Raw genomic sequence first — 22,791 nt, forward strand, 5'->3', positions numbered from 1 at the left:
GAACATAGCTGGGAAGAAACACAATGAACTGGAGGATGGGTTTGAAGAAAATAAAATTCAGGGAGACCTTTATTCTGAAGCTAGGAGAAAGGTTTAGAAACATGGAGTTTAGAATGGGAGGATATGGCAAACATCTAATGGGACTTTGGAAGAAGAGAACAGAGAAAGTAGGGAAGAGAATTTTCAAGAGTTAATGGCTAAGTATATTTCAGACTTGATGAATAATATGAACTACAGTTTAAGGAAATCTAACAAGCCAGAGAAAAATCTTAAAAAAACACTATTGAGAAAACACAGATTATAAAACTAACAGATAATCACACCAACAAAACAGAATTCTCATCAATTTTGAAAAACTCTCAGCCACCATATATTCAAATATTGATACTTCACCATTCCCTCTTTCCACTCCTCTGAGACTCCAACTGAATGTGGGCTGTCCAGATGGAATAAGGTCCTGCCTTTTCCAATATTTCTGCTTAACTCCTGTCACGAGACTCTTTCTCTCTGGGACTATGTATTCTGGAATGTTCCCTCCTTTGGGGGCCTCAGAGATTTTTACAGCCTGTGGCAGTGAACCACAGTAAGAACTGGGATAAATGAGAGGTATACTTTCCTGTGTAGTGGATCTAAGGGCTTTTGGATAAAGCAAATTAGAAAAGGAGAAGCAGAAGACCTCAGGCCTCTATTCTCAGGAGAGATGATGTTTAGTTAAGGGTATCTGAATCTGAGAATCTGGAGAATAATTCCATTAAAAATATAACCCAGTTGAAAGAGTAAAGACCTCATCCTAGGGCATTTCACTTACCTATGATACAGGTGGGACAAAAATATTTACATGTTGAAGCTTCCTTAAATTTCTACTGGAATGAATATAAATAAAAGCTATTTAACAGCTCAGTTCTGCTGAAGGAAACAATCTGGATGCTAAAATTATGTTAAACAGAATGGCTCCGGGCATTAATTTTGAGTTTTTCCTTCATCTAATTATGAAAAAAGAGAAAAGCACTTGAAAATTTTCAACCAAAGAACCACTAAAAAGATTACTTTGCCTCAGAATGTTTGTACACGGAGAGAAACACCCACACACAGACGGTAGAGCTGCATAACACATCAAGCTCTGACTCCAACGGCTAATACGTGCTGGACGTGATTAAACTTTGAGCTTCGCTGCCAGCTATGATTTGTCCCAGTTAGTTACAGCAGTTACAAGTTTTAGTCTCTAAGACTTGCCTCATCAAGTTAATAATACCTTATTCCATAGTATAAAACTTAAGATTTAAAACTTCAAGAAGCTTTAAAAAGATTCATTAGGAAATAAAAAGTATAAGAAACAAGAGTATCCAAATTTCAAAAGAACACTTCAAAAAACCAGACGTGGATTCAACACAGTTCTGCCACCATCCAACAAATGGCTGTCCTTCCTAACTTAAAAATTCTGATGGTACCTAACAGAAAGTATGTAATATCATTATCTAAACACACTATTTTCTTTTAAACTGACCAAATCTCAGCTATAAACAAAAGGGTTCATTCAGAAAGTAAATTATGTGAGCAGGCCCCCTGGCAGAGTATTCAGAGCCCCACTGAGAAGAAGGAATACTCAAGTCCAGAGGCTAAAAGAGATTAAAGTTTAATATTTTAAACCTTACAATGTGCACAGTAGCCTTCCTATTAGCTTAGCTATTATTTTATGACTCTCTAGTATTTGCCTGAAAGCGACAGGAAGATTTTTTTTAAAAGTGATAGGGTATATACGTCAATGCTACTCTCTTAGTCCCAGCTTCCCCTTCCCACCCCGTGTCCTCAAATCCGTTCTCTCTCTGCGTCTTTATTCCTGTCCTCCCACTAGGTTCATCAGTACCGTTTTTTTAGATTCCATATATGTGCGTTAGCATATGGTATTTGTTTTTCTCTTTCTGACTTACTTCACTCTGTATAACAGACTCTAAGTCCATCCACCTTATTACAGATAAGTCAATTTCGTTCCTTTTTATGGCTGAGTAATATTCCATTGTATATATGTGCCACATCTTTATCCATTCATCTGTCAATGGACACTTAGGTTGCTTCCACGTCCTGTCTATTGTAAATAGTGCTGCAATGAACATTGTGGTACATGTATCTTTTTGAATTACGGTTTTCTCAGGGTATATGCCCAGTAGTGGGGTTGCTGGGTCATATGGTGATTCTACTTTTCGTTTTTTTTTTTTTTTTTAGTTAATTAATTTATTTTTTGCAGTACGTGGGCCTCTCACTGCTGTGGCCTCTCCCGCCGCGGAGCACAGGCTCCAGATGCGCAGGCCCAGCAGCCATTGCCCACGGGGCCCAGCCGCTCCGCGGCACACAGGATCCTCCCGGGCCGAGGCACGAACCCACGTTCCCTGCATCGGCAGGCAGACTCCCAACCACCGCGCCACCAGGGAAGCCCTAGTTTTTTAAGGAAGCTCCATACTGTTCTCCATAGTGGCTGTATCAATTTGCATTCCCACCAACAGTGCAGGAGGGTTCCCTTTTCTCCACACCCTCTCCAGCATTTATTGTTTCTAGATTTTTTGATGATGGCCATTCTGACCAGTGTGAGATGATACCTCATTGTAGTTTTAATTTGCATTTCTCTAATGATTAGTGATGTTGAGCATCTTTTCATGTGTTTGTTGGCAATCTGTATGTCTACTTTGAAGAAATGTCTGTTTAGGTCTTCCGCCAATTTTTGGATTGGGTTGTTTGGTTTTTTGATATTGGGCTGCATGAGCTGCTTGTATATTTTGGAGATTAATCCTTTGTCAGTTGCTTTGTTTGCAAATATTTTCTCCCATTCTGAGGGTTGTCTTTTGGTCTTGTTTATGGTTTCCTTTGCTGTGCAAAAGCTTTTAAGTTTCATTAGTTCCCATTTGTTTATTTTTTATTTCCATTACTCTAGGAGGTGGGTCAAAAAGGATCTTGTGGTGATTTATGTCATAGTGTTGTGCCTATGTTTTCCTCTAAGAGTTTGATAATGTCTGGCCTTACATGTAGGTCTTTAATCCATTTTGAGTTTATTTCTGTGTATGGTGTTAGGGAGTGTTCTAATTTCATTCTTTTACATGTAGCTGTCCAGTTTTCCCAGCACCACTTGTTGAAGAGGCTATCTTTTCTCCATTGTATATTCTTGCCTTCTTTGTCACTACCAAATGTAAAATAGATAGCTAGTGAGAAGCTGCTGCATAGCACAGGGAGATCAGCTTGGTGCTTTGTGACCTAGAGGGCTGGGACAGGGAGGGTGGGAGGGAGGCTCAAGAGGGAGGGGATATGGGGATATACTGTATACATATAGCTAATTCACTTTGTTGTACAGCAGAAACTAACACAACACTGTAAAGCAATTATACTCCAATAAAGGTATTTTTTTTTAAAGGTATTTTTTTAAAAAAGAATTAAAGGAGGTACAGTGCCTGTCAAAAAAAAAAAGTGATAAAGAACAATGGGAAACAATAAATAACCCTAACTTTTCTTAACAATGATGGTGGTGACAAGAACCACCTTCTAGATTTTCTGATTTCTCTCCTTTTCTCATAAGTATCGGAATTGTGCAAGTAAACATCTGGAAAACCAAAGTTGAGCTCCCTACCCCACATGCTCTGCCCCTACTCCAGAATAGTTGGAAATAGTATTCATCATGTTCTCTATACTTTTCTCCATCAACATTTAAAACAAAGCCACTGTCATTTCCTAAAATGACAATGGCCAGTATGTGAACTTAAAAGAAGCAGAAAGCATCTAAAATCAATTATCTGAAAAGAATTTGTTACTAAGTGTAGACCAGTTTTAGGTTTCAAATTCACATGGAGGAAATTCCCTGGTGGCGCAGTGGTTAGGAATCCACCTGCCAATGCAGGGGACACAGGTTCGAGCCTTGTTCCGGGAATATCCCACATGCCCCGGAGCAACTAAACCCGTGCGCCACAACTACTGAGCCTGCGCTCTAGAGCTCACGTGCCACAACTACTGAGCCCGTGAGCCAAAATTACTGAAGCCCACGCACCTAGAGCCCATGCTCTGTAACAGAGAAGCCACCTGCAATAAGCCTGCGCACCACAACGAAGAGTAGTCCCCGGTCGCCGCAACTAGAGAATGCCCGAGCACAGCAATGAAGACCCAATGCAGCCAAAAATAAATAAATAAATTTTAAAAAACCTCACATGGACACATTCAAATCCAGAAAGGCTGATTTACTGAAGCTATTGGTGCTGAAGCAGCTAATTTACTGCTCTTTATAACTGGCCTTAGTCCAGCTTCATGGCTTTCAGAACCACTTACCCCAAGGTAAATCACATGATTCAAGGTCTAGGAAAATTCCTTCTTTTGCCTTCTTTTCCATTTTGAAATTGAATAAAATGAAGAAAACAAAAAACAAATTAAAAAATCCACAAACAAGCAGAAGGTACTAATGAAAATGAGACAGGAGGGAAGGTGGCAGGGCACAACCTTTTTTTTTTTGCTGTAAGATCTAAGTTTCCTGACCAAGGATCAAACCTGGGTACTGGCAGTGAAAGCCCTGAGTCCTAACCACTAGACCACCAGGGAATTCCCAGGGCACAACTTTTAAAAGAATGTCATAGCCATTCAGGACAAAAACTGATTAGGCCCAAGATGGCAGAAGATTCAACTTCCAGTGGGCCTGGAGCATCATTATACCTCACTGTAACACATTAGCACATGCTACATGACACACCCACAGGCACCATGACAGTTCCAAGGCCGACCATAAAAGGCCAAAAAATGGGCAGTGGCTCAATTCCTGGGAATCCCTGCCCCTTCCCACCCAAATAATTGGAATAATCAATCCTCCCACTGGTTAGCCTATGACATTACCCAGTCCATAAAAACTAACAACCCCATAACCCAGGGCTGCTCTCACCTTCTGAGATGGCCCACGTTCTGTGGAATGTGTTGTAGAGTGCATATCTCCCAGGGCTGCTCTTGCCTTTTGAGATGGACCACATTCTGTCTATGGAATGTGTGTCTCCCAGGGCTTCTCACCTTCTGAGATGGCCCACACTCTGTCTACGGAGTGTGTATCTCCTTAAATAAATCTGCTTTCCTACTTAGTTCTGGAGCAGAGCCTCTTGCCTGCCTGCTTGTGTCCTTCCAAGCATTCTATATTTAATAAATCTACTTCTTGCCTATCGCTTTGCCTCTCGCTGAATTCCTTCTGCACTGAAACATAAAAAACCTCAGCTTCATTAAGTCCTGGGACCAGGTGCGTGGTTTCAGTTGAGAGACTGTGGATTTGAGTACCCTCCTGAGCCAGAGCTTGTGGGTTCAAGTTCCAGCTGAGAGGTACGATCGGGTTCGAGTCCCAATCTGAGGTGTGCAGTTTCCGAAGGAGAAATATAACTACTCTAACTGGTTAGGCAAACACTCGGCAGTTTTGAAATGCATGATTCTGATCAAATGGCATACGAAGAACTTAAAGAAATGTAAACTTGGAGTAAAAAAAAAAAACAAAAAAAATCACCTATTGTTGCACATATGGGTTATTATTATTATTATTTTGCGGTACGCGGGCCTCTCACTGTTGTGGCCTCTCCCGTTGCAGAGCACAGGCTCCAGACGCGCAGGCTCAGCAGCCATGGCTCACGGGCCCAGCCGCTCCGCAGCATGTGGGATCTTCCCGGACCGGGGCACGAACCCGTGTCACCTGCATCGGCAGGCGGACTCTCAAGCACTGCGCCACCAGGGAAGCCCTACTTTTTTTTTCTTCTATAAAAACTACCATGGTGGGGATTCCCTGGTGGCGCAGCGGTTGGGAGTCCGCCTGCCGATGCAGGGGTATGCGGGTTCGTGACCCGGTCTGGGAAGATCCCATATGCCGCGGAGCAGATGGGCCCGTGAGCCATGGCCGCTGGGCCGGCACGTTCGGAGCCTGTGCTCCGCAGGAGGCCCACATACTGCAAAAAAAAAAAAACTACCATGGTGGGACTTCCTGGGCAGTCCAGTGGTTAAGATATTGCCTACCAATGTGGGGGTGTGTGGGTTCAATCCCTGGTCAGCGAGCAAAAATCCCACATGCCTCATGGTCAGAAAACAAAACATAAAACGGAAGCAATATTGTAACAAATTCAATAAAGACTTTAAAAATGGTCCACATCAAAAAAAACAAAAAAAAGCTACTGCGGTGAACTAGAAATTTAGGACAGATTTTTAGATATGGAATTTCTGCAAAATTCAAAGGCTTTTGATTCATACTGTAAAAAATAAAAAGAGCCTATTTTTCCTCTTTCATTGTATTTTGTGGCAAAAACACTTTAAACTAAGAATCATACCGATATTCAGAACTCTGAGAACAGTGTATGTCAACAATGGTAAGGTTTATTTTAATACAGACAATAACATTACATTTTTTTCTACATTAAAAAGCAGCTAATAGGGCTTCCCTGGTGGCGCAGTGGTTGAGAGTCCGCCTGCTGATACAGGGGACACGGGTTTGTGCCCCGGTCCGGGAAGATCCCACATGCCGCAGAGCGGCTGGGCCCGTGAGCCACGGCCGCTGGGCCTGCGCGTCCGGAGCCTGTGCTCCGTAATGGGAGAGGCCACAACAGTGAGAGGCCAGCATACCGCAAAAAAAAAAAAAAAAAAAGCAGCTAATACTCCAATATAACAAGTCTGTGGATTATTTAGGTCTAAGCATTAATTAAAATCCTTGGGTAAAAGGTGGACACCTAGTCAAAGAAGTGGTAAATTCATTTTTACTTTTCACTGCAAATCCCTAACTTCCAGGGCACTATCCCACCTCAGTGTGTGTGGTTAGGCACTTAGGCTACCCTCAAAGTCACACAACAGAGAAGCTAAAGTACTGTACATCTGTAATAGATTTTAGGAAATAGTAGCATAATTAACTAAAACAAAAACCATGAGATCAGGTTAGTTTAAGTGCTCTTTAACACTGGGGCTTACATATGGGGATAAGGAGGCAAATGAAGATGTCCAAAGATTAGAAAATAACTTCTATGGGGGAATTCCCTGGTGGTCCAGTGGTTAGGACTAGGTGCTTTCACTGTTATGGCCCAGGTTCAATCCCCGGTCGGGGAACTAAGATCCCACAAGCCATGCTGTGCGGCCTAAACAGACAAACAAACAAAGTTGTTTGCTCATTAAAAAAAAGTAACTTCTATGGATATTTCAAAGCTTTTTTTAAAAATTGGAGTATAGTTGCTTTATCAAAGCTTTAAGAAGTTAGTAGAACCAATTCTTTATTACATCAGACACAACTAAAATGTATACTTACAAGAGGCACCAATGCTTTAGGATACCTTAGTGTTAAAGATCAATTCAGAAACTAACAAAAGCAAAACAGTATAATTTTCTTCCAAATCCACATACTGATGTGACACAAGCATTTAGTAATTTGCAAAAATGAAATTATTTTTTCATTAACTGACAATACCATAATTATAAATTTATCTAATGCTAAGATTCTGTTCCAGCCCCCAATATCACTATTGTTTTTCTGAATATACCTTGCCACATGGAATTAATCCCCTCCATGACATTTTAACTCAATGCTTCTTGGGTAGGATTCTGAAAACTCTAAGATAATAAGTTGCATATTTGTTTCTTCCTTTGTAAGTAACTATTCCCTAATTAGCTTAGGTGTGTGCTTTTAGATCATGAATTAAGGACAGAGGCTATTGTTTCAACAACAATAACAACAAGCTAGGGAATTCCCTGACAGTCCATTGGCTAGGACCCCATGCTTTCACTGCAGTGGGCCGGGGTTCAATCCCTGGTCAGGAACTATGATCCCACAAGCTGTGCGGGGAGGCCAAAAAAAAGTAACAACCAACTAACCCCTCCCCCATGACCAAATGTTAGGATTCAAAGAATCTGACTCTCCCAGTTTTTGAGAAGTGTGGAAAAATATGAAACCAGAAAAAAACCTCCAGTGATGTTAAGCTTTCTGGAACTCTAAGAAACACAGGCAGAAAGGTATTTTGTTTTGTTTTGCTTAAATAAAAGAAAAAAATTATGGAATACAACTTTCGGCACAGAACTTATCTGATCAGTATCACTTTCTGAGTTATTACTACACCAGCAGATTTTGCCTTCTTTAATGCTTTCATTTTTGCCTGAATCTAGCAGATTAAAAAACTAGCTATTGTCCATGTTGAGACCAAGTCCTGTTCCCTTTCACATGTTAATTTATTTCTTGCTTGGGAAAGAGTTTCCAAATGTAAAACCATTTCAAATTTATATAAAACATAAGAATGTGAGCAGTAGTGAAGAAAGGGAAGTTGGAGGCTATGTCCTCCAAAAGCAGGTTTTCCTTGGCAGAATTCCAGGCTGTATTTTGGAATACCTGTATATGTTGTTTTCTACAGCAATGCAAATATATATTCAACAAATCAAGAGCTAAGTGGGCCATTTCAATTTATTAATATATGACCTACCATTTCAATTCATTAATATATGACCTATCCTCTTCCAAAATCTAAAGAAGAAATATAATAGGCTGAATTAAAATTACAAATAGATGTGATATCAAAACTGTGTCACTTATGTTACTCTGAATATAAATCAATACTTGAATATAACTGGTGGTATTTCAGTTAGAATCTACTTCACTACCTATTCTGAAGCTTAATGGAGAGATTTACAATTCATTAAAAGGCAAACAACAAAGAAAGCTTTTCCTTTTCTTGCAAAAGGCTAAGTTGAACTCAGAAAAAATTAACACTATACTTAGTTTCACATGAAAAACTTTTAAGTTTTGAAGACTAGAGGCAACATAGTAATATGCTGACATTTCATTTCAAAGCTTAATTCTCCTCCTAAAAGTTTCAAACCATATTTTTAAATATATATTTTTTCATCCCTTTCTAGTAATTTCTTATACACATAATTGTTTAATAAATATCCTTTGAATGAGCCTGAACTTCATTATTATGCTACCTTTGACCCTCATTATCTCAAAGCACTAAGTTGTTTTGTTTTCTTGTTTGTTTTATTAGTAACAGACAAACCACAAAAGAGTAAGTATTAAAACTGAGTACTGTTTGTCTGGCATTAAAGCATTATCCACCATTCTCAAATGTTTACTTGCAAAGCTTTTTAAGAATAGAGACTAAAGATATACCAAAAAGAAGTCGGCATTATTACCTCAAAATATACTGTAATTAAACTTAAATAGCCTTTTTAATTGCTGACTATATAAATCTGTGTTCACGTTAAGATAATAATCAGTTCCTTTATTAGAAATACATAAGTTTCAGGGGCTTCCCTGGTGGCGCAGTGCTTGAGAATCCGCCTGCCAATGCAGGTGACACGGGTTCGAGCCCTGGTCCGGGAAGATCCCACATACCGTGGAGCAAATAAGCCCCTGCGCCACTACTGAGCCTGTGCGCTCTAGAGCCCATAAGCCACAACTACCAAGCTCACACTCCTAGAGCCCTTGCTCTGCAACAAGAGAAGCCACCGCAATGAGAAGCTCGCACTCGGCAACGAAGAGTAGCCCCCGCTCGCCCCAACTAGAGAAAAAGCCCGCGCGCAGCATCCAATAAATAAATAAATAAACAAATAAATTTATATATCTATATAAAAAATATGTAAGTTTCAAATGAATGTTTTACTTTCCTGGAAACAGGTAATTTGTTAAACCACTCCTCTTCCCTCTACTACATCAAGTAGTTCTCTAGCTAATACAGTAAATACAAATAACATCATTACACAATCACAATAGATAATAAGTGTAATAATAATAGTAAGTGTATTTCTAACCTACAGAGTAGGTATTTCAAACCTGAGATTCATCAACATCTTTAGGGGTTCCTCCAGTTGAGCAAAATAAAGGCCTGAATCTAATATAGTGAGCTGCTGAAGACAAGATTTGAAGCAATTTTAAGCACATTTGCTGAAGCACCCAAAAGAGGGCAAGAAAATCCAAGTCAATGACGACATGCTTTATCCTATTTAAGTTACGGCCCTTAAAATAGAACTCCTTTGGAAACAGTAATTTTAAACATATACTTCCTAAATACAAGGGAAAATTATTCTGCCTTAATTTGTGAAAATCATTTTACTCTCCCTTAGCATATACACAAGCATTTTGTTCCCTCTCATTTGTGAGGTCAGAATTTATGATTTAGTACATAAAAGTCAAGGGCCAAAAAATTTACATAACTGTGACATCATGAGTTGTGTGCTGTGTTGCATCACAGGTTCTAGCTAACTTTACTCTCACAGAGGAACAGAACTACAGGAGTTAGGAGCAGCAGTTCTTAGCTTTTTTGGTGCCACAGATTCCTTTAGCAGTGTGATAAAACCTATGAAGCCTTTATCAGAATGTTTTTAAATGTATACAAAGGTATTATTGTCAAAACATTTAAAATTGGATATAATGTGATTTTTAAAGTACGAAATTAGATAAGATCTAGCAGTGGGTCTAATAACCACAGTAATTTCAAAGTAGTGATGAATTTGAACAATTTCAAGATAGCTGCAGCCGCTGTATCATGACACGAAAATATGTGATTTCCATTGGTGACAAAGTCACAGGTACTGCCAATACTACTATGGTTTGTTGCCTGCATTCATAGTTGAAAAATTCTAAATTTTACTTAGAGGTTAATGAAAAGATGTAATTTTTTCCCCAACCAAGTTCACAGACTCCCTGAATTCCATCCAACATGGAGCATCAATCTGCAGATCCCAGGTTAAAATCTCTGATTGGGGAACAGAAGAGAAAGTTAATAAAGTAAAAACTTAGCTTTCATTCTCAAAAGCTCAATAAGGCAATTTACAAAAGCTCTGTTAAGCTCTATTATTATCCAAGATAGTTTAACACACCAGAACTGTACCATCAGGCCTTCACTCAATAGTCTTCCGAAGATTTATATAAGAGCAAAATCACAGGGAAGAAATATTTTTCAACAAATAATCAAATATGCAGCTTACAATGCCTGTATATTTTGAGGAATTTCTCCTTTATATGAAGGCTAAGTCATTGTAATCAAATCGGATTCAACATTATGAGTAGTTGTGATCAGCAATAGGGGAGTGTGGACAACCAAAGGAGCTGGATCCTACTGTTTCTGCATAAAAGGTCAGTAGCAGTCTTCAATGGCTTAGCCCATGCAGCCAGTCACACTGTCCTGGATGTGAACTCATGTAGCTATTGTGTATACTGGGGTCCCAGGAGAGAAATCACCATTTCTATAAGATCATTATTGCTCTTTTAATCACTTGTCTGCAAGACACTATGGCTCAAACAGGTCACCTACACTAGTCTTCCTGCCATAAATCCATTATAAAATGGATCCTACAACCAAAAACAGAGAGGGAGAAAGAGGTGGGGGGAAGGAGAAGGGGAAGGGAAAGGGGAAGAGGAGGAAGAGGAGGGAGAAGAGGGAGAGGTAAAAGAAAAAAATTAGAGGAAAAAAGCATGGAGAAAAATTTGTCAGGGCAAATTAAAGGATGAGTCACATACAACTTAAAAGGCCACTGTACCAATCTAATAATGACAGCAGCCTAAATTAGGTAGCAGTAATAAGAATGAAAAAGGGGAGTAAATGGGGTGGGAAGGAGTGGACACGAGACACCAAAGGGGAGAAGGGGCTGGCACTTAATTGCATTTGGTAGAGTGGGGGCCCACTGGAGAACTATTAAAATGACTCAGATTTTAAGTTTGGCTACCTGGAGTAGTCAATCCCTGTCCTCAAGGAATTTAAAATCTGTAATCTGGTTACAGCTAGAGATTTAGATTTGGTTAGGGAGTGATTCTACCAGAAATTCCCCCAAAGCTATGGGAACAGATAAGCTCTTCAAGAAAGAACAAAGACCAAAAGAATCCCTACCAATTTAAGAACAGAAATTCTAAATATCCCAAATACTAAAAGCTATTCGAAACATTAACATCAAGTGCTAAAAAACAACCTAACAAAATATGTACCGGCTTTTTAAAGAGGATGTACCTTGTTACATTGAAATACATTTCTCCACAAAGAAAGTGTTGTGATCATATATGATATTGTATTAAAGCACACAAACTTTTAACTTGTCCTTCCTATTCCAACTACCTCTCTTTTATAGAGGTATTCTAGCTCATCAATTACGAAGGAATGTTAGAATTAAAGGCACAATTAAATTATTGCCACTTGCAAACCACTAATGAAATAACGGAACTAGGCCATCAATATAGCAGACTGAGGGACAACCAAACATCATATGCCTCCTGATGGAAAAATACACACCACCACCTATGAATTATATTTGCCCTCTCCACCACACCATGCCTCCTCTCAGAAATCCAACCTCAATCTATCTACAAATTTACAGAAAATACGAGGGATAGGAGAACATGTTAAACCTATATACCAGAGGGACATTCAACAAAATCCAGAATGAGGGAAACTGCAGAAAAAATAACCCGGTTCCATCAACAAATAACTTATGAGGAAAATAAGAGAGAAAAGGGGAACCTGTAGTTTAAAAGACATACCAACCAAATGTAATTTGGATCCCAATCAAACAGACCACTTACTTTGAAACAATTTAGGAAAATTTGAATACTGCCTGGTTATTTGGTGATGTTAATGCTTAAAGGTGGGATAATGGTATTGTGGTTATGGTTTTTTAAGTCATATCTTCTAGAGATACACTGAAATATTTACAGATGAAATGCATATCTATGTTTTGCTTCACAATAATCCAGTAGGGGGCAGCAGGGAGTAAGTAGGAGTATAGATGAAACAGTAATGGCTGTTTGAAACTTCAATTGGGTTTGAAACTTTCCATAATCAATTATTTAGAAGGGAAAAAAATTACTATCAATAACAGCAAAAACACAGAAAGGACAAAGATGGATTTCAGTCTTGTTTCCAACCCTTACAAGTTGAACAGCCCTGGGCTAGTCACACAACCTCTTAATGTCCACATTGGTTAAATGGAGAAAAATAATAAACTCATTTGCTCAAGCTAGAAACCTGGGAGATATTTTTAACTTCTCTGGCTTCCCCTATCTCCCACATCTGGTCTATCACTGAATCCTATCTGTTCCCCTCTCTCTTCCATCTTCCCACTACTGTCCATCTTGTCCATCACTGTGGTCTCACAAAACTCCAACAGCCTCCCTCCAACCTGTTCTCCACTTTGAATCCAGAGTGATATTCCTAAAATTCAAAATCTGATCATGCTATTCCCAGCCCCATTTAAAACCATTAAACTGCTTCATTTAGCTTCAAGACCGAAGCACTTCCTTAAGTTTTTTTTTACCTAGTCCCTTCCCTATTTCCTTAAGATGACTAATAAGGCCTTTCATTATCTGATATTGTCTACTTCCATCTTTCTCCATTCTCTCTGCTCCCTCTTCATGCTTTAGCTTTGGTGAAATTCTATACGTTTTTCTAATGTACCCTGTACTGATTGTAGCTTTAGTACTCATGTCTGTAATGCTCTTTCCACTATCACTCCCTGGCCTAGCTAGCTCCTATTCATCCTTCAATTCTCGGGTTAAATAGCATTTCCTCAGAGAGGCCTACCTTTGCTTCTATACTAAATTGGGAGTTTTCTCACACCTACATAATACAGTATTTGTTCCCAAAGGAACCTGTACTTCCTCGATCATATACTCAATACTTGTTTGTAAAGAGTACTTGTTCTGGTAATTATACATTTGTTTTCCAGTTACACCATAAACTCTGGGAGTGACAGGGCTAGAACTTGTTCATTGCTGAATCCTAGCTCTCTCTGAATCCTAGTGCCTGGCACCCAATAATAAATCAAATCAAACCTTGTCCTCTAACAAAATGAGATTGGCCATGTAGGCATTTACAGGGACCTAAATCCTGCATAGGCATGCATATTATGAAGTGGATGTAAAATATAGTGGGAATGAAGGACGTAAGAAGTTAGGAAGTTATTATTTAAAATAACTGTTTTTTGGCATGAGATAATTCATATCTACATTTATAATTTTAGAGAACGCACAGGAGCGCCGAACTCACTAAATGGGAGTCAAAAGACACATCATCTCCACCCAACCATTAAAAAGTTTTCAGAACTAAGATGAGAAGTCACTTACCCTCTCCAACCTTAGCTTCCTAATCTATAAAATAAGGGAAACTGACTAGCTGGTCATTAACATCTTTTCCAGAGTTATATGCATTAATATTTAAAAGGCTAAAAATATGTAAACTATTGAAACACTGATCAGTTGGTTCATCCTATGGTGGCATGATCCTTTTTCCTTTTTAATCTGCTTAGGTATGCTATAGCCTATTATGTTAACCTTACAACTAAACCTTTGAACCTATTCAGCTATAAAGAACTCAGGTAATGCTCCCCAGACCATTAACTTGCATTTTTAACAAGGATCACTGCAATCCAATGAAAGAACAGCATCTATCTAATCCCTGAATTACTGAAGTGCAACTTTTGTTTAATACTTACCCAATACTTGTTTTAAGGGCTAGATTTCTTAAATTCTTTATTATATCTATGGCAATTTGAAGGCAAAATTATACCCTACGGTATAAAAGTCGGATTTATAGGTATACTTAGTGCCTAACTAAAAAACTACACTAAAATACATACTCTCTGCATCACCTCACTGGTCTGGTAGCTGACATCAAAACTGCTTATTAATGGCTAATTCCTACTTACACTCTTTCAAACTCTCACACAATTCAGAGTTCACCCTATCACTACATTCCTCTAGTAACTATACCCACATTTGTTTTATCAGGGCACTGAAGTGTACACATTTTATTTCGAAACCAGAATAATTTTTGAAAAAAAAATTCAAAACTAGTTCTGACAAATAAAGTAGCTTGTCAACATTTTACTGTTATCAGTAGATGCCTAGTTTATAAGCAAACTGGAAACTCGACTAAAGTAGTAACGTTTGTTTTGGGGGGAGTAATGTTTTTTTTTTGATTAAGATTAATTACAAACTAGTTTTGGCAACTAACTGCTTGTCGCACCAAATAAGTCATGACAAATAAATGAAATGTTAAAACGCACGTGGAAAAAGAGGATGTATTTGGAACAAAAAGCGTGGATCAGACCAAGCGTAACGCTATGCTTCAGATTCCTCCCGACAGGGCCGCCTTAAAGCCCCAGAGCGAGGGCGCTGCGGCGGACGTTCTGTAGCTACAGGTTGAATGACAAAGAGTTCCCGTCAGCACCACTCCGGGCGTCTGCCAGTTGCAACGTCCTCTCCTCAAAGTCCTCTCAGACACTGCAGTCACGCCTAGGCTGCGGGGACTGCAGCTCCCTCAGGCCACTACCGCCAAGTCGCCAGGTGGGACAAGGATTGGCTGGCCGAGGAGGTTGGGGCGGGCGTGCCACGAGTCCAAAATAACTCCCGCCCCGAGTACCGGGAGAAAGCCGCCAGCAGTCTGGAGGCACCACGTGAATCGGCCTCACGTCGATCCTTTCCCAGATCAAAAGCATCTCCGGAGCAACCTACTTAACACTAGAGGAGAAGCGACTTCCCCAAGGTCACCGTTACCTCGACCCCACTCCTCGACCAGGCCGGTGGCCCGCACCTGACAACTGGGCTGCAGCTCTGCTGGGAAAAGCGCTGTCCCCAGTGCCTCAGGGTCTCCTTCACCAACGCTGCGCTCCGAGGCCACGTGGCTGCTGCGGCCAAGATGCCCCCGCCCGGCCGCCCCCCCTCCCCCGGAGACCAAGCCCTCCACTCCCCCGAGGCTCCCTCCGACCCAGCCGAGGAAGCAAGGGCACCGCGGGGTCCCGGCCGAACGTGCGGCCGCCAGTTACCAACTAACCGTTATGCGCGGCTCGCGGCGCCGAGCGTGAACGTGACGCCGCGGCGCGGCTGGAGTCCCGCAGGGCCCAGGGTCCAGGTAGCGTCTTTCACCGGCTGCCTAGTCTGCTCGCCCGGGAACCCACGCGACCGAGTAGTCACGTCGCAGCTCGCCAGCACTTTGTCGGGCCGGGCCAGCGAGGCTGCTTTATAACTGGCCGGGGCCGGAGCATGCGCACAGGGGGCGGAGTCGGCCCTCCCGGCCACCGCCCCCTCCCCCCTACACTCACGCCCGAACCGCAACTCGGGCCTCCACAGCTCTCAGGCGCGCGCCTGCTCACTCTCGCGCGCGCGCTGGCGCCCCCTCCCCGCCACGTGACCGGCGGCCAGACAGGACCCGAAAGCTGCGCCCCGCTATGCAACGCCGACCGCGTTGCAGCACTGCTGTGGGGGACTCGCCTTTTCGGCCAGCCGTCGGAGGACCTCGGGGTGACCTACTCGCATCTGGGACACCAACGTCGATCTCGCCCTCAGTCTCTGCCAGAGAAAAGGGGAAAACCGATAAGGACGGATGGGGCGTGTCCCCCGGCTCCTGACTCAGGTGTGGGGGGGAGATGGGCGCGCGGAAGAGCGGGGAAGTGACTGGAAGTGGGAGACTGGGCGGGGTTTGAGTGGACGCGGGTGCACCTCGACCCGGGAAGAGGCCGAGGGCTAGAGGTTAAGAGCGTGGGCTGTGGGCTCGCAGCTTGAGTTCTGTGACCTCGGGGAAGTCACTCAAACCCTCAGGGCCTGTTTCCTGCTCCCTAAAATGGCAACAGTAGTAGAAGCGACCTCAGAAGGGCTTTTGGTGGTTTTGAGAGAATTTATGGAACCTTCTTCCTCCAGAGCCTGGTCTGTAGCATTTGGTGAATGGTGGGTATAAAGGCAGAAGTTGGGAGAGAAGAGCACGTCTGACGGTGGCGACACTGGTCCCAAGGGAGGATCTGTGTGTCGGAAATATGAAGAAATGAGACTGCAGAGAGGCCAACTTTTTATGGACGCTGAGGATTTGGGACAAAATATAATTATAGCTCACAATTCTGAAGGGCCGATTGTATTCTTAGCAGTTCACCTGAACTGTCCTCACAACCCTATGGTGGTGTTGAAGTGATCAAATTAAATAATCCTGGAGTGCTTCTGATGTCTCCGAGGAATTTCTTTTGAGAAATGCCAAGAATGTACGAATCAAGGCCCCTGCCTTACAAATTTTGGGGGAGGGTGAGTCAGGTAGAAATCCACCAACATTGACAAGTACTTGAAGCCTGCCCTAACCCTGCCCTCCTCTCCTCCCCTCCCCCTCTCCTTACTTAATTCCCTCCACAACCCTGTGAGGTTGGCCTTCAGCTTTTTGTTTTGCAAGTGAGGGACCTAGACTGTGATGGAGTGGGGACTGAAGGATAAAATTCTGAATGCTTCTGTGTGCTTTCTTCCTCTCTCCCACTCTGACTCTGTTTCACACAACAAAAAACTTTCAGTAACAGTTCAGCACATTAGAAGACACGTATGGAATCTATAGCCAAGTACTGCTTATAAGCAGTAATCGATTTTTACCTTTGATAAATGCAGAGAAAATAATAAATGCAGAGAAGGAAGGCTCTTCAGGTGTTTCGGGTGGTCGGGATTTAGAACAGCAGTGCTTCAGGACTGTTAGGGTAGTAGCAGCATTCAGGGTAGATGGTAGGAGAGTTGAATTAGGGAGACAAACTAGGACTGGTTCAGAGGTGAACTATCAGGACCTGAACAATGGAATGTAGTGGTAAGTAGTAGAATAAGATGATTCCCAGGAAACCTCAAAAGAAGGCTTATAGAGGAGCATAGTGTGGTAGATTAACGATATGGACCCAGGATCAGATCTGAATTCCAACTTTGATACTTGGCACTTAACTAGCTCCTTGTCCCTAGGCAAATCATTTTACCTCTCTGACCCTCCCTCATTTTCTGCTCTGTAAAACAAGGACACTACCTTCCCCGTAGAGTTGTTATGATAATAAAGTCAGTATTTACTTTAGTGTCTGGCATATAGTAAGCACTAAATAAATGTATAACCATGGAAAACCATGAAATTGAATCTTAAAGATTAACTCTAAAGTTCCCTCACTTGGTCCTAACAGTGTAGTCACAGGATCATACTTAGTGTTGTATTGTAGTTTTGTATTCCTTTTCCTGAAGCTATCCACCAAAATTATATATACCTCAAGCCCCATAAAATCTGGATCTGCTCCTAGTAGGATCTGTAGTGTTGTGAAGAGAACATAGGCTTTGGAATCAGACTTGTTCCCATAACTTATTATCCCTGTTACTTTAGGCAGTTAATTCACTGACCTATTCTGGCCTCAGTTTTCTTACCAGATAAGTTGAAGGTAATATCTACCAGCCTGAGCTGTTGTGAGTCAAATAAGATAGTATTCGCAAAAGCAGTGAAACTTGGAAAGTGCTCTACAAATGTTTATGAATTAATATTGGTATAATTTGTCCATAAAGTATATGAGGCAAAGATCAGAAGCATCCCCAAGGTGGGACTTCCCTGGCTGTCCAGTGGTTAAGACTCCGCACTTCCAATGCAGGGGACGCAGGTTCGATCCCTGGTTGGGGAGCAAAGGTCCCACATGCTGCGCGGCCAAAAAATAAATAAAGGAAACAAAGTAAAAGATTAAAAAAAAGCAACTCCAGGGTTCTTAGCTGAAAAAGTAGAAACGGCGTGGGTGAGCTGGCAAAAATAATGAAATGACACAGGTAAAATTTTTGCTTTTCTGCTAGGTTTTCTTCCTGATTAATCCATGAGACACTGAAGAGGTAAACTAGTAAGCATAAGATCAGAAATTTAGAGCTGAGAGGAGGTTGAAGATCATCTAGCATAACCCCCTACATTTTACAGAAAGCGAAATTAAGGTCTGGGGAAGCTAAAAGGCTTTTCTAAGGCCACCCATCTAATAAGTGGCATGATCGGAAGAACCAGATCTCTAGGCTCCAGGTTCTTAGAGTTCCAAGCAGTCTTTAAGATAAAAGTGTTTCATCATGGGGTCTTTCAAAATCAGAGAAGGTATGGTGCTCTCTAGTGGCTTTTGCCTTCATCACAACATTTTCTAGGTACACTTTTCTATTTTAAAGGTTGATAGGCTGTTTGCAAGCTTGTTAGTAAGTGAGCAAAACTTCTGAAGATTTCAAGGTAAGAGTTATAACTTCAGAAATTAGTAATGAGATGAGACATGCAAATGCAAAATTTGAAAGTTCATAACAACTAGTTACTATTCAAGTTGAGAAAGTTACTCAATTGCTTTATCTGGAAAAGGAGAATAATAAAATTACCGTGTATTTTCTCTGGAATTCAACTGTGTACTTCATTTACATTCCCCCAGTTATTCCATCATTTCTGTGACGTAGGCAATAACAGGAAAGGATTCTTTTAAAACACAATAATACTTAATAGATTAAGAACATTCCCCCCATTTAACATTTATAGCAATTTAATTGGGAATGTGGAAAATGAAAATTTCAGAACAGTCCATATGGGGAATAGGTAACAAGAATATTCCTTTTTGACCTATTTATCCTCTAATTCAGTTTGTTTTCAGCCAAACTGCATAAGGCTCTCCTTATGGCAGTCCAGTTCCCATACCCTTATTCCATTCAGTGGTTTGATATGGCTTTTGTCTCCTGCTTCTTGTCTCTGCCAGCACAGGCTAGTTTTGGCCTATGCTGTTTGTAACCTACATCACTGTTTAGGACCTTCGCTAGCAAGCATTCCTTTTAGGCATGGTCCTACATATTTGCCAGCCTGTCTACTTCCTTGACCCCGGCTAACCCTGAGCTTGCCCCTTCCTTCTTTTTTTCCTCTCTCTTCCTTTCTTCCTTCCTTCTTCCCTCCCTCCCTCCCTCCCTTGCTGTCTTTAGTATTCTAGGCAGGTGGGCTGAGGGTGGGGGAATAACAGTAACAATAAATTGATGATGGCTAAGATTTAGGGAATATTTAGTATATGCCAGGCATCGATCTAAGCTTTTTACACATATTAACTCATTGACTCCTCATAAAAATGCTATGGACTAGGTACTATTTTTTTAAATTATTTTTTAAAATATTTATTTGAAAAAATATATATATATTTATTTGACTGTGCCAGGTCTTAGTTGTGGCACGTGGGATATTTTAGTTGCGGCATGTGGGGTCTTTAGTTGCGGCATGGGGGATCTGGTTCCCTGACCAGGGATCAAACCCGGGCTGCCTGCATTGGGAGTGCAGAGTCTTAGCCACTGGGCCACCAGGGAAGTCTCTGGGCTAGGTACTAATATAATCCCTATTTTACAGACAGATACAATTACAGAGGTAACACACAGAGATCTTAAGTAACTGCCCCAAAGTCACATAATCAGCATTGTCTGGAATTAACAGGAAGTAGTCATTATTTAGTTTTCAGTATAAATATGAGTAGAAATTGTCATTTGTAACTGATAATACCATAGGAGACTAATCAATAGACTTTGAAGGCCATCCTAGGAAGACCATGTTCTAGGTTGCATCTACCCCTGGTAAAGCTAAACAGTCATTACAAAAACTGTTGGCCAGGGCTTTCCTGGTGATGCATTGGTTAAGAATCCATCTGCCAATGCAGGGGACGTGGGTTCGAGCCCTGGTTCGGGAAGATCCCACATGCCACGGAGCAACTAAGCCCATGTGCCACAACTACTGCGCCTGTGCTTTAGAGCCCACAAGCCACAACTACTGAGCCCGCGTGCCTAGAGCCCGTGCTCCGCAACAAGAGAAGCCACCACAATGAGAAGCCCACGCATCACAACAAAGAGCAGCCCCTGCTCGCCGCAGCTAGAGAAAGCCCGCGCGCAGCAACGAAGACCCAATGCAGCCAAAAATAAATAAATAAAACTGTTGGCCGCGGAAGCTGCCTTTGAAACTAGAGAGTTCAAAAGGAACTACCCCCTGCTTATCTGAATCAGGGTAGTTGTGAACCTCTGGGCAGGTAAGTTGGGGTGGAGATGTTGGGATATCTTTTTCAACAGCTAAATTTTAAGATCACCTATATTCCAGGAATTTCTGGGTGTCCTACCACCCACATTCCACGCTGTGAGATCTTTCAACGTGAGAAATTGGACCCTATGGCCCTCACCCAACAGCAGCAGCAGGCAGTTGGAGCTCCTCGAACAGCTGTACCTCAAACCTGGTGTGACACGGAAGAGGGGTGCATGCAGCGAAGGAAGCCTCTTAGATCATAATGACTAACTTTATGTATCCACTTGCTTGGGGAGTCAGGCCTGGGCGTTCTAACTGGACCTTGATACTGCCGCACTGGTGTACAAGATGAGGCTTGGATAAAGCACAGAAATCAATCTGTGGTGACCTCTGAGAACCCTGAATCTGCCACAGTGCCCTGCACCATACAGCACGTGTGACACCTGTGCCCAGGTGAGGTCCAGGGCTGTCAGCCTCACTTCTGAGCTGTGTATTAATAGAGTGAAGCCTCTCTCCACCCGCTTTCCTTTTGCACAAATCATGAGTTCAGATGTCATGCCTATTGTTTTTTACCCTGACAGCCTTATTTTTTGTGGTCATAGAATAAGGCCATACCCCTCTGGGCAGGGTGTAAAGAGTTCCCTAAATAAGGTAAATGTTCTCATCATCGATCATTCAAAGAAGAAGAGAATTCTCACACAGGAATACTTGCAGCATGGAACAGGCAAGATGGCACTTCTGGATTTACTTTCTTAGGGTTTGGACTTAGAGGAGGTAAGAAATGTTGAGGGCCCTCCTCACTGATTCTGGGGAAATGGGCTCTGCCACAGAGCTGCCTAGTAGGACCCAGGCAAAGAGGTTTTCCTGGAGACCCAAAAATGAAGGTAAATATTCATGTTTTGTTAGTCTGCTTATTGATGCATCACTCTACTTATCCTTGAACTTCAGTCAAGTTTAATCTATCCATCTAGGCATCCAAGTTCACGTGTTTCAAATGAAGCACTTTCCCGTGTAGCACTAACGGTACACGTTTGCTCGACATTTCTGCATAATACATTATTGGATAATTCAAAAGAAAATAGAATTCTTTAAATTACTAACACTTTATATTTAATCAATATAAAGGGGAAAACAACGACAGGAAATTGTGTGGGGGTTAGAAAGTGAGGAACGGGTAGGCAGATGGGGAGTAGGGCGAACAAATATTGCAGCAGGCTAGTCTGTTCCAGATTGGTCTCTGCTGAAGGATTTAAGAGCAGGCAAAAAGGGGAGTGCTCCTTCCTGGCCCCCAAGTCCTCCCCATGGTGTCAGTGGTGATTTATGAAAGATCTTCAAGGAAAAGCTTAGTCTCAAAACAAAGGTCTTAGTTACAAGATTTGGCAGTCCCCTCCCTATGAGGAGATTCTCCTTCCATTATGACCTTTGGCAGATCAGGATTCAAGTTTGAGACCCTGTGGATTGTCTTACAGTTTCACCCACAGTTTTCTCCCATTCCAGGCCCATGGTTCCATTTTGGTCACCATGGCCACAGTAACTGAAATGGCCTGCTTCATCATTTGCAATGGACAGCCTCCAGCCCCAGACTCCAGACCAATTGCCTAAAGACAAGTTATTTTCTCCCTAGTGTCTCAAACTCATGGTCTCAGACTGAGGGCTTTAATTTTATCCTGCTTTGGGAGAGCCCTCTTTAAGTCTTCTAGATCTACATAATGCCTCTTACTGTTTATCATTTCTAATCTAGTAGCAAAAAAGAAACTGAAATATCTTGTAGCAGAATATCCTTTATTCTATGATACCTACCTCCGGGATACCTGGTCTCTTCAGGTGCCCCCAAACCAGAAGCATAGTAACTCTTACCAAGCTCAGAATATACCGTTCTACTGCAGCTGTGTTTTTTAAATTTTTCACCACTCCCTCATTGATTTGTCTCATGTATGCTTGCCATAGCCACATCACCAGGAACCAGAATCTGGAGAAGTTACATGCCAGCAACAACAGGAAGCACAAAGCCATAAACTGCAAACAGGCAACAAACATCAGGGCAACC

At 41.8% G+C, this 22,791-nt stretch overlaps 1 protein-coding gene across 1 annotated transcript in view; it reads right to left on the bottom strand.

Annotated features, from left to right (window-relative positions):
* Positions 1-15,925, bottom strand: part of LOC136119230 (monocarboxylate transporter 1) — a 35,063-nt gene extending 19,138 nt beyond the window's left edge. The window contains exon 1 of the mRNA XM_065872658.1: positions 15,768-15,925. The gene's annotated coding sequence lies outside the window, so the exon portion shown is untranslated. The remainder of the gene's footprint in view (positions 1-15,767) is intronic.
* Between the last annotated feature and the right edge of the window lie 6,866 nt (positions 15,926-22,791).

The sequence above is a fragment of the Phocoena phocoena genome, chromosome 1, assembly GCF_963924675.1.
Source record: "Phocoena phocoena chromosome 1, mPhoPho1.1, whole genome shotgun sequence".
In the NCBI taxonomy this organism is placed as follows: Eukaryota; Metazoa; Chordata; class Mammalia; order Artiodactyla; family Phocoenidae; genus Phocoena; species Phocoena phocoena.